The sequence below is a fragment of the Typopeltis vanoorti genome, chromosome 10, assembly GCF_054136105.1.
Source record: "Typopeltis vanoorti isolate ZY-2024b chromosome 10, IOZ_Tvanoo_1.0, whole genome shotgun sequence".
Lineage (NCBI taxonomy): Eukaryota > Metazoa > Arthropoda > Arachnida > Uropygi > Thelyphonidae > Typopeltis > Typopeltis vanoorti.
This window is the reverse complement of record NC_143558.1, coordinates 89,404,336-89,418,661: the sequence shown is the minus strand read 5'-3', so window position 1 is coordinate 89,418,661 and position 14,326 is coordinate 89,404,336. Positions and strand designations below refer to the sequence as shown.

Genomic DNA, 14,326 nt, shown 5'->3' with positions numbered 1-14,326 from the left:
TGTCAGTTCAATGTGGAAAAGTGTAAAGTCATGCATTTTGGGATTAAAAGATTACCAGCTGTGTACTACATTGATGGAACAGTACTCCAAGAGATTGATGAGGCTAGGGACTTAGGGGTGTTGGTAGATAGGGAGATGAAGTTCAGAGGACACATTGCTAAGGTGTCCAACATTGCACATAGGATTACTTGGTTGTTGAGGAACATACTGACATCCAGAGATAAAGAGGTTATTATTCCCCTTTATAAAGCATTGATACTTCCACATTTGGATTACTGTGCTCAGGTCTGGTCACCTGGATTCCTTGGAGATGAGGAGGCTGTAGAGAGGGTTCAGAGCAGAGAAGAGTGACTAAGTTGGTGAGTGATGTAAAAAATGCTCCCTACATTGATAGATTGAGAGCTTGTGGATTGCAGAGGTTGGTTGATAGGCGGAGAAGAGGGGATATGATAGAAACATTTAAATTACTGAAAGGTTTTTATAGGATTGATGCAGGGGAAATGTTTCAGCTGTGTGATAGTGATGGAAGAACAAGAGGTCATCTCTGGAAATTAAAGAAGAGTGTGGTTAACAAGGGTGTCAGAACAAGGTTTTTTGCCTGGAGGGTGGTGAATGAGTGGAATTCATTGCCTGACTTAGTTGTGAGCTCTTCATCTGTAAATGAATTCAAGAAGAGATATGACAGATATTGTTTTGCTAGTTTGGATCTCCCGCGATGAGTCCACTGACTCCATGGAGATACCTGTAATAATAATAATAATAATAATAATATACCTTGACTATGTCTTTCAGCAGTTACCAATTTACCATTTTCTTTCATCAACATCATCATGCCATAATCATTCTTCCTTCTACTTGCTACATATCAAAAAAACTGAAGAATTTTTCTATATCAGCGCATCAATCAGGTTTCAAAACAGTCAAGTTATTTGCCCATGATAGGCCATTGAGCCTAACAAATGAGGCCAATGGGATGATTTATATTTATCCATACTATTAGTTTAATTGTTTTAGTTAAATAGGAGCATAGCTGTGGATATCTTTCTATATATATATATATATATATTTAAATTTTGAATTAATTAGCTTTTGTTGTGAAATAATAACAGAAGCTGCAGATCTTTGTTTCATTTTGATATCAGCAGCTCCAAATGATGAGGGATGTGTGTGTGTGTGTGTGTGTGTGTGTGTGTGTGTGTGTGTGTGTGTGTGTGTGTGTGTGTGTGTGTGTGTGTGTGCGCGTGCGTGTGTGAGAGTGTGATGTATTTGTTTATAAAGGTGACAGTTTAGGGAAAGGACAGGATGGTACAAAAATCAGCCAAAAATGTGTGATTAGATAATAGAGAAATGTGAGGTTTTGAATGTGTTTCTAATAACAAATCATCAAGTGAGCTGACATAACAGATGCTGATGTACAAGAAAAAATGTGAGCAAGAAGGTAACTGACAGAGTGCATGATAGTGACTAAGATATGAAAACTGTAAGAGAATGTGACATACCTAATATGGAAGTAGTAGTACAGTAAAAAAACAAAAAAATACAGCAATGACAGAAATCTAAAGGCTTTGATGAATGCTTCATTATACCAAAAGGGAGATGGAGAGACTGCAAAAGGACTTAATTAGCATCAAGAAAGGCCAGAAAGGAAATACAATGCAAGAAAAAAAAAAGGAAGGTGCAAAAAAAAAAAAAAAAAAAAAAAAATTAAAAAAAGTGTAGTGATGTATAGTGACTCTGTGATTGTGATGTAGGGATGTCTTAGATGAATGAACAACAGAAGTTTGTTTTAGGGTAGCAAAGATTTGTGATGTAACTAAGGCTATATATGCAAGTAAACAGAACAAGTTGATGATATGACTTTATTGTTGGAAAAAATGACTTGAAAGAAGTAAGATATGAAAGAGTTGCTAAGTGAGGCAAAAAAGAAGAACAAAAGATATCAAGATTGTGAGCCAGATGCAAGTTATGTCACTAGTAAGCTGAGATGGAGTACTATGATTGCAAAGGATTTAATGCACAGATGACTGTGCAGTGTGTTTTTGGTGGTAGAAATGATTTGTACTTGCAGGAAGATTTACACTTAAGTGGATTTGAAAGAAAATGTTCTTCAGTGGAAGAGTGAATAGAAGCAGTCAAAAAAACTAGGTATAATATAACAGGATGGCTGGATGAGTTTGGAAATAGGAACTGGTGGTTTGTTATCATGCATATTCACTAATTAAAACATCAGGATAACTAATATTTAAGGAATTGACAGCATATACTAGAAATATAAATTAAATAAACTTTAATATATACTTTCCAATATTTCGGCAAACGTCACGTTGCCATCTTCTTGGGAACTTAATACAAGGACACGTGCACACAAGTGCTACATAACAGCAAATGAGATTGAATGAGCAAAAGAGACTGAAGTCTCATTTGCTGTTATGTAGCACTTGTGTGCACGTGTCCTTGTATTAAGTTGAAGAAGATGGCAATGTGACGTTTGCCGAAATATCGGAAAGTATATATTAAAGTTTATTTAATTTATATTTCTAGTATACGCTGTCAATTCCTTAAATATTAGTTATCATGTTTAACCAGCGTATAAGCCTCTCAATAAGAATAAAACATCAGGAATAAAGGTGATGACTTTTTAGCATCAGTAAATGGATTAGAATCCTAATTTATTGGCATTAGTGAGACTTGGTTAATAGAAGATGGTGTCCTTACAGAAGCAGAATGTGATGGGTAGAGCATATTCAAGGATGACAGAAAAGATAAGGACAGGGGAGTATTACTAATGACAGCAAGGGGATTAAATCCAACCAGACTAAATATCTGAAATGATGATGATGGTGGTATAATAAATTTAGTTCAATCCTTTATCCAAGTGAGAGCAAAGTTTGCACCTGAAAATATCTTCAGGACTGAATATGGTGTCGTACTATCTTACCTGGGTAAGTAGTACGACACCATATTCAGTCCTGAAGATATTTTCAGGCGCAAATTTTGTTTGCTCTCACTTGGATAAAGGATTAAACTAAATTTATTATAGTCTAACCAAGTGAAAAATAAACTTTCGATGATGGTGGTGGTAGTTGTAGTAGTAAAAGTAATACTGGCAAATGGATTTGAGGCCTGTTTGGTGTTAGGTAAGGATAATAGGACAAAATACATAGTTGCATGTTGCCACAGGCCAGATCTTTTGAAGGCCAGGGTGAACTGCAGAGACAAATAAACCTTACAGATACAAGAAGAATTATCATTATGGGTGATTTCAAGTATGCTGATGAGGGAATGAAAATTTACAATAGTTACTGAGGTATAACTACCTTTCCATGATTTTTCATCATGGAAAGGGGATTCATAGTGCAAGAATTTTAGATCTAGTAATAAAAGGGCCGTGACATGCATAATGTTAGTAAAGAGATCCGAAAAAGATGAGTGTGTGTGTGACTAGATATGTGACTAGTTGAGGGGTGCGAAAATCAAATGCCCTTAATGATATAGATTTTTCAAAAATGGTTCGATGTCATTAGTGTACTATGTATGCATGGCAGAATGTGAAGGAGAGTAGCAGTGTATGGAGATTCCATTGTTAGAGGATTGATTAATGAGAGCGTCCATAAGGTCTGCTATCTAGGAGAAAGAATGGGCAAGATAATTCATACTTTGGACACAAGAAGAAATGAGCAAGAGAATTAGTGGTAGTTATGGGGACATATGATTTAGATGAAGATAAGGTGAATGTAAGGCCAAATATCAGGAGGTTATTGAAGAGAGTGAATATAATAGAACAATGGGAAAAGGTTGTCAGTATGTTGCTTAGGTATGACAATGATGAGTTGAAACAGAGAACCAGAATCAAGAATAGTATGCTAGCAAAGATGTGTGAGGAGAAGGGAGTGTAATTTGTGGATGTATGGCATGTTGTAATATTATTTCTTTTCTATCTTATCTTCTGCTGCGCCACTGTAATATTATGAGTTTGTTTACCTTTTATTTTACCTGCTGTTGATTGTATAATATTGCTTTCTTTATCCTTGGCTTCTATAATTTTATTCGATAAACTTTAACCTTATCTTTTTTCTTTCATGTACTCAGTTAATCTTATTTTCCTTTCTCTACTTTCAGTATTCTTTCCCTATGCCGGAGATCTCTAGAAATTTATTTAATTATTACTAGCTGCACCACTAAAGTTCTCCAAATAGCATAAGAAATTATTTATACTTCCAGTAAAGTTCCTCCTCTATAATTATATACAGTCGTGGCTAACTACTTAACTCAAAACTCGTACCAAATTCCAATCTACCCCACTCATAGGATCGTTTTTTTTTTTTTTGAGAACAGTGCAGTTGCGAAAAAGATCAGACAGCATTCCTTTTAAATATAACAAACATGCTTATTTATACTAAAACAGCAATACAAGGTATGCACTAAAAGGATGCTACTTTCCTCTCCTCTCTAAGCTAAGCACAAAAACAAACATCATATAGGACAAATTCTTAGGCATGCAACAAATACCAATGACGTAAATTATTAAACAATTAAATTAGATAACTATTAACTATCAGCCCATTTACAGTTTAGGAATTTCCATGCTTTGATTAATTATAATCTCCAATTCCAACCTTCACATAAAATAAAACACTCTTTAAGAAAACTACTTCTCATAACATTATATTTCTTAATTCTATAATCTTGTCACTTCTTCTGAACCATTTCTTTACAATACAACGTAAGTTAAATTTTTCATTAATGTCTTACAATTACTTTAAAAACAGATTCTCTCTAAGCAAACAAGTATTCAATCTAATGTATATAGTAGTTCTATGAATTCAGTCTTTCTAAACAGTCCTTCACATCATAAATAAAAAATGTTTTGCAACAAAATTCAACTCACATGACTCCTCCATAGGTACAATGCAATTAGTCGTATTTCCTTTACAGACTTATTCTGGATCCCTCTCTATGCTAGGGCTTGATCTATCACTTTAGACGTTTCATGAACACTGTGTTCTCCTCTGGAATTTCTCGCGGGGCTGGAGCACGATCTTCCGGCGTTGTACACACTCGGACGTAGGGTCTGACGGTCAAGGCTTTGTCATCCTGGCCCGCTATTCGCTCTGTAAGGTTTCACCTCTCGTTACTCTCCACGACTTCATCTGAAATCTGATGTAGTCCATGGATCGACTCCCTCCTTTTCTCCTGGCGTCAAATCTGCCGATGCTCGATTCTATGATCCTTTTATTTGGCTTCTCGCGGGACCCTGCACGAAGGTTTTAGACCCCAGATATTCCCACGCAAACTTTGAATTAAGGTCTGAGACCCCTGTGCCTTTCACGTGCAAACTCCTATCCTTCTAGAAAGTGCAGACTTCTAGATCTCCCTGAAGTATACGTTTAATCCCTTTTACAGCATAGTGTAACAGCTTCTGATGTATACCGCCCTCTTTTGCTATTGAACTTGAAGGCGGTATCAGACTGCTTTGGTTACAATAGGTTTCTTTTTCACCCAATACTAAGTGATAACATCAAATACATTTCCGAATTCTAAAGTATCGCCCTTGAACTTCTATTTTAAGATATTTGTTTACTCTATTCTAGCATGTTTAATTCCTCTGGGTCTCTATAGATGGGCTTTGGTATTTACTTACATAGATAAATTCTAACATATTTCTGATTTCTAGGGCATTTTCCCTTGAACTACATATTCATATATCTTCTATTTACACAGTATCATGCTAATTTTTCTGGGCTAATTTACATGGGCTGTTAGTATTATTTACATATAAAATTTACAAGTTTACTTTTTGTGAATTTTTGATGTGACTCATGTAAAGGTCGATGCAATAAAATTTTGGAAAAATTATGACGCTGCATCGAATTTTACAATGTATTTGAGAGAAGAATGGAATTATACAGACATGATGGAATGCATTTGAATAGCTTTGGAGTGAGTGAACTGGACAGGCTGTTGGTAGATGGAAGTGCAGTGTGGGAGATACAAGCAAGAGATCAGATGTAACGGATGAAGTGAAAGAACAGGAGAGTGGTACTGAAGAGACAGAAGTGCTTGGCAATGGAAAAAGTAGCAGTGTGAGAGATGAAGAAAGAAAATGGGAATGCAAGAGTAACAGGGAAATGGGGGGTAAGTGGACATGAGGGGTTGATCAGCACAGAAATGGAAGAGATTGAGTAGTTGAGACTGAGCGGACATATGTGGTAAGTGGTGATAAAGGTAACTGGGCAAGGGCAGGTGTGGTGGGGAAATCACACCAAACATGTGGCTTGATTAGGACTGATTATAGACCTAAAGTAAACTGCTGTGTTTATTAATAAATGCCAGGAGTATCAGAAATAAGGGAAATGTAATGGTTTCAATGATGGAATTTATTTGCCCCAAATCATTGGAATAAGTGAAACATGGTTAAATGAAGATGATATCCTAACAGGAATAAAAATAGAAGATTACAGTGTTTTTTTGTGAGGATAGAAAGAACAAGAAGGTAGGGAGAGTACTGCTGATGATAGCAGGGGAATTGTGTCCATGTAAGGTAGACATGAAAGAGGGTAATAGTGGCAATGGTTATGAGGCAGTGTGGTGTGAGATGAAAGTTGACAGGAAGACATATTTGGTTGGATGTTGCTATAGGCCAGGGAATGTGGATGGTGGTAATGAAGAAATGTATAACTTGGGTTAGTTATAAACAACTTGAGTTAGTGAACAAAGGAAGGCGATTATTATGGATGATTTTAATTATGTGGTATAGACAGGAAAGAGGAGATAGCATCTGGGAATAAGAAAAATAAATTTCTTGAGAGACAACTAACTCAGACAGCATATAAAGGAAGGCACATGAGGATTGAGAGTTTCAGATCTGAACATTTCATCAGAGATTGTAACTGTAAGTGGAGTTTTGCACTTACCTCCACTTGACTTCTGTGAGGAAAGGATATATGTGGAATACAAAGCTGGTGATTATGACAAGCTTAGGAGAGAGCTTGCACCTAAAGCATGGAATGAGGAGTTGAGTGGTAAGAATATAAATGCTGCTTGGGAACTGACAAAGAAACACATATCATCGTCAATGTGTGAATGTATTCCAAAGGTCAAAAGACTGAAAAAGGTAGGTGTAAAATGGATGAATGAGGTGGTTAAGTATGAAATCTTGGAGGCACAGTACAAGATGATTAATGGTAATAATCAGTTGCATGAAGAGTATCAGGCGAGTGACTCATTTAGTAAGGACAACAAAAGTGCAGTACGAGCAGAAATTGGCAAATCAGGCCAAAAAAATCCTAGAGTTTTTTTTAGATATGTGGCAAGTAGAAGGAAGAATGATTATGGTAAGATGATGTTAATGGATGAAAATGGTAGAATGGTAACTGCTGAAGAAGACATTGTTGAGTTATTCAGTGGTCATTTTATAAGGGTGTTTCATCCTCATCAGGGTGCAATCATGAGAAATTCAAGCATAGAGAACATACAAGAGGATGTTTTAATTGCAAGTGTGCAGGAGGTATATGAGGAAATATATGAGATCCTTTGTCATACAACTAATCATACCTTGCCTTAAAAACATTCAAATTCTCTGCAGACACCGCACTCTTGGACAAGGCATTCCAATCATTCACAATTCTGCATGCAAAAAAGTGCTTCTCACTCCCTTGTTCATACTCTCCTTATACAGCTTCTGGGGGATGAAATCTTTTTCTCCCACCATTTTATGAAAATCCTCTTCAACATTGATCTTATAACAACCCCTTACCAACTTGTACATCTCTATCATATCACCTCCCCTCCTCCTATCCACTAGACTCTGTAAATTGCACCTTCTCAACCTTTCCTCATATTCAACATTTCAGAGATCAGATCAGAAACTACCTTAGTCAATTGCTTCTGGGCTCTTTCCAACATCTCTTTGTCCTTTTGAAGACCAGGTGACCAGATCTATGCACAGTAGTCCATATGTGGTCTAATCAAGGCTTTATAAATGGAACAAGAATCTCCTTACTTCTACAAATCAGTATTCTCTCCATCATTACCAGAATTCATTGTGTTGTCCTCAAAATTTTAGATCATTACCACCATCATCCCAAGATCTCTTATTTACTCCACCTCCAACAATATATCCCCACAAAGTATAAATTCTATATCCCACCTTTGTTTACTAAATTTTAAAATCTTAAATTGTGCAACACTGAGCTGTCATTTCCACTCCCGTGACCATTCACTCAATCTATTCAAGTCTTCTTGTAAGGCTAGAGCATCTGCTGTAAACAACTGAATATCCCCATCCATATCTTCCACAATATCATTAACATAGAGGTTAAACAGCAGTGGCCCTAAAACAGACCCCCTGAGACACTCCACTAGTAACTTTTCTCTTCCAGGATATTGCTTCTCCCATACACAACTTGCTGATACCTATCAGATATCTAGTCTCCAATCCAATGCACTAATCTAATATCCAACCTCATACACTCTAGTTTGACTATCAACTTATCATGTGGTAATCTATCAAAAGCCTTTGCAAAATCTATGTATACTACTGTGTATCCATCTCCTTTGTCCAATGAAGGTGTCACCTTATTGTAATAAGTAAGTAGATTACTTAAACATGACATCCCTTTAGCAAATCCATGCTGCTCATCAAAGATAATACAACTGTTGTCAATCCAATTCTGGACTGGATCCTGGTTCTCACCAGAAGCCTACCCAACACTTTAACCCCAACAACAACTGACACACAGATAGGCTTATAATTTGATGCTTGAATTCTGTCACCTCCCTTATGAAGAGGCACAATCTTGCCTTCCTTCTACTCCTTTGGAACTTGACCCAATGCAAGACTCATATTAAACAAATATGTCAAGACACATTCCTTCAAAATATGTGGTATATTATCAAGTCTCACAGTGTTATTAACATCAAGTTTGCTCAATTCCCCATATACCTCTTGCTCACTTACAGTCAGTCTCTCCTCCTCATCATCGACTAATCTCAAACTCTCCATGATCACATTCACTAGAATGAAAGACCTTTATGAACTGCTCATTAAATACCTCAGCTATATCCTCTGCAGCAGTTGTTCTTATACCATTTTCTCCAATTATTGTCTTCTTTCCATAATCATTCTTTTTTTTTTTTTTTTTTTGCTGACTACATGCCGAAAGAACGCTCCAGGATTATTTTGGCTTCATTAGCTAACTGCTGCTCATACTTCGCTTTTGCTACCCTTACCAAACAAATCACTTTCCTTGCCTGTTCTTTGTAATCCTCATGGAATTGATTATTATTACTCCTCTTATGTTGCCTCCATAATGCCTTTTCACTTGCTTAATCTCTTCATTCATCCATTTCACACCTACCTTATTTAACTTTCTGAACCTTGGAATAAATTTAGACATTGCTTCTACAACACAGTTCTTGAATATCACCCAAGCAGAATTGATCTCCTTTCCAGTCAATTCCTCATTCCATGCTACATCCGCAAGCTGTCTCCTGTGCTTTCTCATAATTACCAGCCTTGTAGTCTCACATATACCCTTTCCTCACAGAGGTATTCACACTGCTGGTAACCATCCAGAAATCACTTCATGATCACTATCACCAAATGGAAGGTGATTTGACACCTCATTTATAATAACATCCTCTGATGAGATAATCAAATCCAAGACCCTCAATGGAGGGTGATTTGACTCATTTTCTTTACTTCCAGTTGCTATCTCATCATCCCAGTCTACATTGCCATAATTAAAATTGCCCATAATAATCACCCTTTTCTTATTTGCTTGGCTAATTTGATTATACATTTCATGGTTACCACTATCCACATTACCAGGTTATTGAGTCAAAACCACTGCCACTATTTCCCCTCTCGCATCTCTACCTTGTATGAACATAATTCTTTCTCTATCATCAATAGCACTCTCCCTTCCCTTTTTACCCTTTCTATCTTCATGAAACACATCACACCCTTCTATCTCTATTCCTGTCAGGATGTCATCCTCATACATCCATGTCTCACTTATTCCAACAACATTTGGATAAACAGACTCAATCAATGCAACCATTTCATTTGCCATATTTCTTACTTCTGGCAGTTGTATAGAAACATAACAGTTCATTCCTGGATCTATAACAAGTTTCACTGATGCCATGGGACTTCTCCTTCTTCAAATCCAACTGTTATCTCTTGATCCCAGGTCATTCCCTTCCCTTTTTTTTTTCTACACATGTATTCACATTCTCTTGGAGCATCAAACTTTTTCATACTGTATTCCCCTGTCTACCCTGAGCCTCCCCCATTTCATTGTTTTTCTTGCACACTTGTTCTCTCATTCTGCATACTTATGCTATACACTTCTTCATTCACAACTACCACTTCAATCTCTCCTTCCTTCCTTACTCTCCCACTTTTTCACACTGCATCTTACTTGATCAGATTCATTCTCTGCACTCATTTTTCTACCTTTCAGCAGCAGTCTCTCCAAATGACTCACACCAAAAACCTTAAAATTCAGTTCATCACTCTTATACAGTTCAATTTGTCCTACAAACTCATTCCACACAATAACAAACTGCACTCCTTTCTCTTCAAACATTTCTGCTAACATATTATTCAGAATCTTCACTCTCTGCCTCATTTCAACACTGTCTATCTGGGTGATACATTGCTACCTTTCCTATCACACTATTATCTTTTATCCTTCTCAACAACCTCCTGATATTCAATCTTACATATTCCTTGTTCTCAGTCATTTGTCCCTATTACCACTACCAACTGTTTGCTCACTTACTCCTCAATCACGGTATTGATTTTACCTCCAATTTCTTCATATATCTATTTCACAGCTACCTTATTTAACCTTCTGATCCTTGGAATACATTTAGAAACTGCTTCTACTAGATAGTTCTTGAATATCACCCAAGCAGCTTTTGAGTTGGAAGAGCAATTCAGAGACAGGAAGATGTTAGGGCCTTACAGGAGGACTTGAACATGTTTTATGAATGGGAAAGTAAGTACAAACTATCAGTTCAATGTTGCAAAGTGAAAGGTTTTGAAATTTGGCAAGCAACAATGGGATGCAAAGTATACACTTCATGGGGAAACTCTGAAGAGATGACAGATCTAGGAGTGGTGATAGACAAGGACCTCAAATTAAGGGGGTCACATTGCACAAGTTGTGAAGATGTCACATCAGATAATGGCAATGATGCAGGGGACCTTGACATGCAGAAATAAAAAGGCTATGATGCCATTGTATACAAGGCCTTGATCAGGCCTCATATGGATTATTATGCACAGTTTTTGTTACTGGGTTTCATTCTGACAAGGATATGTTGGAAAGAGTCCAGAGAAAATTCACCAAGGTAGTCAGTGGTCTTTGGAATGTGGAGTATGAAGACAGATCAAATGTAAATTGCAAAGTTTCATGAATAGGAGGAGAAAGAGGGGGGGGGGAGATATGATTGAGCCATATAAGTTAGTCAGGGATTGTTATTAGGTTGACATGGAGGAGATTTTTCATAGAATGGAAGAGTGGGATAGAACAAGAGGCCATCCCTGGAAACTGTATACGGAGGGCGTGAACAGAAGAGTGAGAAGCAGGTTCTTTGCATGGAGAGTGGTTAGTAAGTGGAATGCATTGCTTGAGTGCATTGTGATTGTAAATACAATGAATCAGTTTAAGGCAGTTGGATGAGCTTTGTGTATGATAGTATGTACCTCCCATAACGAGTCTCTGACTCCATGGAAGTCAGATGCTAATAATAATATCCAAGAACCTGTAAAGTTGAACAGCATGATCATGCAGTTTTAAATTGGGAAGTGGCACATCATGTGAAAACTTTGAATGAAAAAGGATGTATATGGAGTGGAATTACATGGTGAGTGATTATGATAGACTGAGAAGGCAGCTTGATGCATTTTCTGGAATGAAAAGCAGCATGGCAGAGGAAATACTAATGCATAAGAAGTGGTCAAAAGATGTTTGAAATGAATTATACCTGACTATATATGTATTTGGACACATGCACTGAAGTGAAAGACTGAAATTTTTATGCCAAAGAGTGAGAGAAAGAAAGATAGAATAGAAATTATGAATCAGAAAAATAAACCATTTTGAGGGTTAAATAAATGAATACGACTTTGAAAGCAAGAGTTGCATACAAAGAAAATGTTGTGAATCGAATACCAGGCAAGGAGAGAATAGCCATAGTGAGAAGGCAAAACAAGAATCATCATGGAAAAAAGTTGGCCGAGTAAGAAGTAATTCAAGAGAATTTTTTCACTATATGGTAAGTGAAAAAAAAAATTACCATGGAAGAATAATATTGGTGAATGTGGAAAGTAGGAAAATGTTAGTTCATTTAGAAACAGATGATTTGGTTAGTAATCACTTTAATCAAGTATATGTTTGTGTATACACTTGATGCAATTCAATAAGATGCATCATTTTAGTGTTAAAATATCTTTGTGTTCATAATGAGTGTTTAAGGAACAATTACAAGAGTTCTTATCCCACTGGTGGAAAGACTTTAAACTTAATTATTTTAGAATCCAGAAAATGATTGACTCCAGACTAAATAAAAAAATGTGTGTGTGTGTGTGTGTGTGTGTGTGTGTGTGTGTGTGTGTGTGTGTGTGTGTGTGTGTGTGTGTGTGTGTGTGTGTATGGCATAATGGATTTACTCAGCTGAGAGGACATATTTTTTTAAAAAAGATTAAATGACTGAAAGCCGAGAGATAAAAAGTAAAAAATACTGTTTAATTAAGCACAACTAGTTTCATCTTCATAGAAGACTTCTTTGGGTGCACAATAAGAGGGAACAACCAACAAGAAATTTCGAAAGAATAAAAAAAAATCTATACATTAAAGCATTGGCGTATAGACATTTGAAGCTGTTCTGTGTATCTCCTCATTGTTGGGCGTGCGCATGCATTCAACATCTTGTGAATGCCAAAGTTGGATGGCAGCACAATGACAGTCTGAGAGATTATAACTGAGGTTGTTTTTAAGATGTATTTGATTGAGGATGATTTCTTTGGATTCTACAATTCATATTTCTAGTTGATAAGACTGGATGAATGAGGTTTTCCTTATTAGTGTCAGCAGAATTCAGGACATGGTTCGACAGAGCATTAGCTCTTGTTCTGCTGCATGCGATGTCTCTTTTATGTTCCTCAAGATGTAATTCGATGGATTTTCCCATCTGGCTAAAATAAGGTTTATTGCAGTTGCACCAAATTTGGTAAACGTTGGGATAATTTTAAGCTGTCATGTTTTTGTTTGGGCTTACTTAGCAAAGAACTGAGTTTCAGAAGAGGAGTGAAAGAAGTCCGGATGTTGTATTTTTTAAGAACTTTGGCCAATTTTGGCGAAACAGAGCTGATATATGGTAGGGATATGTAGCCTTTTTCATTATTTCTATCTTCAGTATGACGAGGAGGTTGGATTGAAAAGTGACTTATTAACTGTTTGTTTCAAATAACCATTTTGCTGAATGGTAGTCAGAAGAAACTGAAGCTCTTTGTTAAAATCTTCTTTTTCACACAGGAGAAAGCGAGCACGTTTGTCTAGCGTAGAGATAATACCAAGTTTTTGAGGTGGATAGTGATGGGACTGTGCATGGAGATATCTGTTAGTTTGAGTTGGTTTCCTGTAAATAGAGGTTTTTAATTTCTCAGAAATACAAATGCGTCTGACATCCAAGAATGGGAGAGATCAATCTCCAATTCTGCAATAAATTTGATTTTTGGGTGTTTACTGTTGAGGTGGTCAAGGAAGTTCTTTAGAGATTCAGGACCATGGCTCCAGATTAAGAAGATGTCACCGATATATCTTTTTCACAATTTAAATTTCAAAGGAAAGGAGGAAATAGCTTTTTCTTCAAAAGAATCCAAATATAGATTAGCCAGTATGGGTGATAACAGGTTACCAATGGTTAACCAGATTTTTGTTTGTTAAATAATGTCTTTAAACTGAAAATAGCCAGAAATAATACAATGAGTTAATAAAGACATAACTTTTTTTGATAATTTATCTTTCAGCAGAATAAGAACTTCTTCTGTAGGTACATTTGTGAACAGGGAGACAACATCAAAACTAGCCATTTTTGTTTCAAGTGTAAAAAACATAAATATTCAAAAAGAAGAAATTATAAACGAAATGTTAGATATGACAATATCAGAGTGCTTTAAGAGTCTATTAAAGTAATAGACTAATTTAGATGAAAATTGTAGATAAGAGATTAATAATAATGTAAACGTCATCATGTAGTGCTGACGTTTACATTATTATTAATCACAATCCCAGATGCGAAATCATCTTTT

At 36.3% G+C, this 14,326-nt stretch overlaps 1 protein-coding gene across 3 annotated transcripts in view; it reads right to left on the bottom strand.

Moving 5' to 3' along the window:
- Positions 1-14,326, bottom strand: part of LOC150102576 (uncharacterized) — a 226,285-nt gene that overhangs the window by 34,003 nt on the left and 177,956 nt on the right. The gene's annotated exons all lie outside the window — the stretch shown is intronic.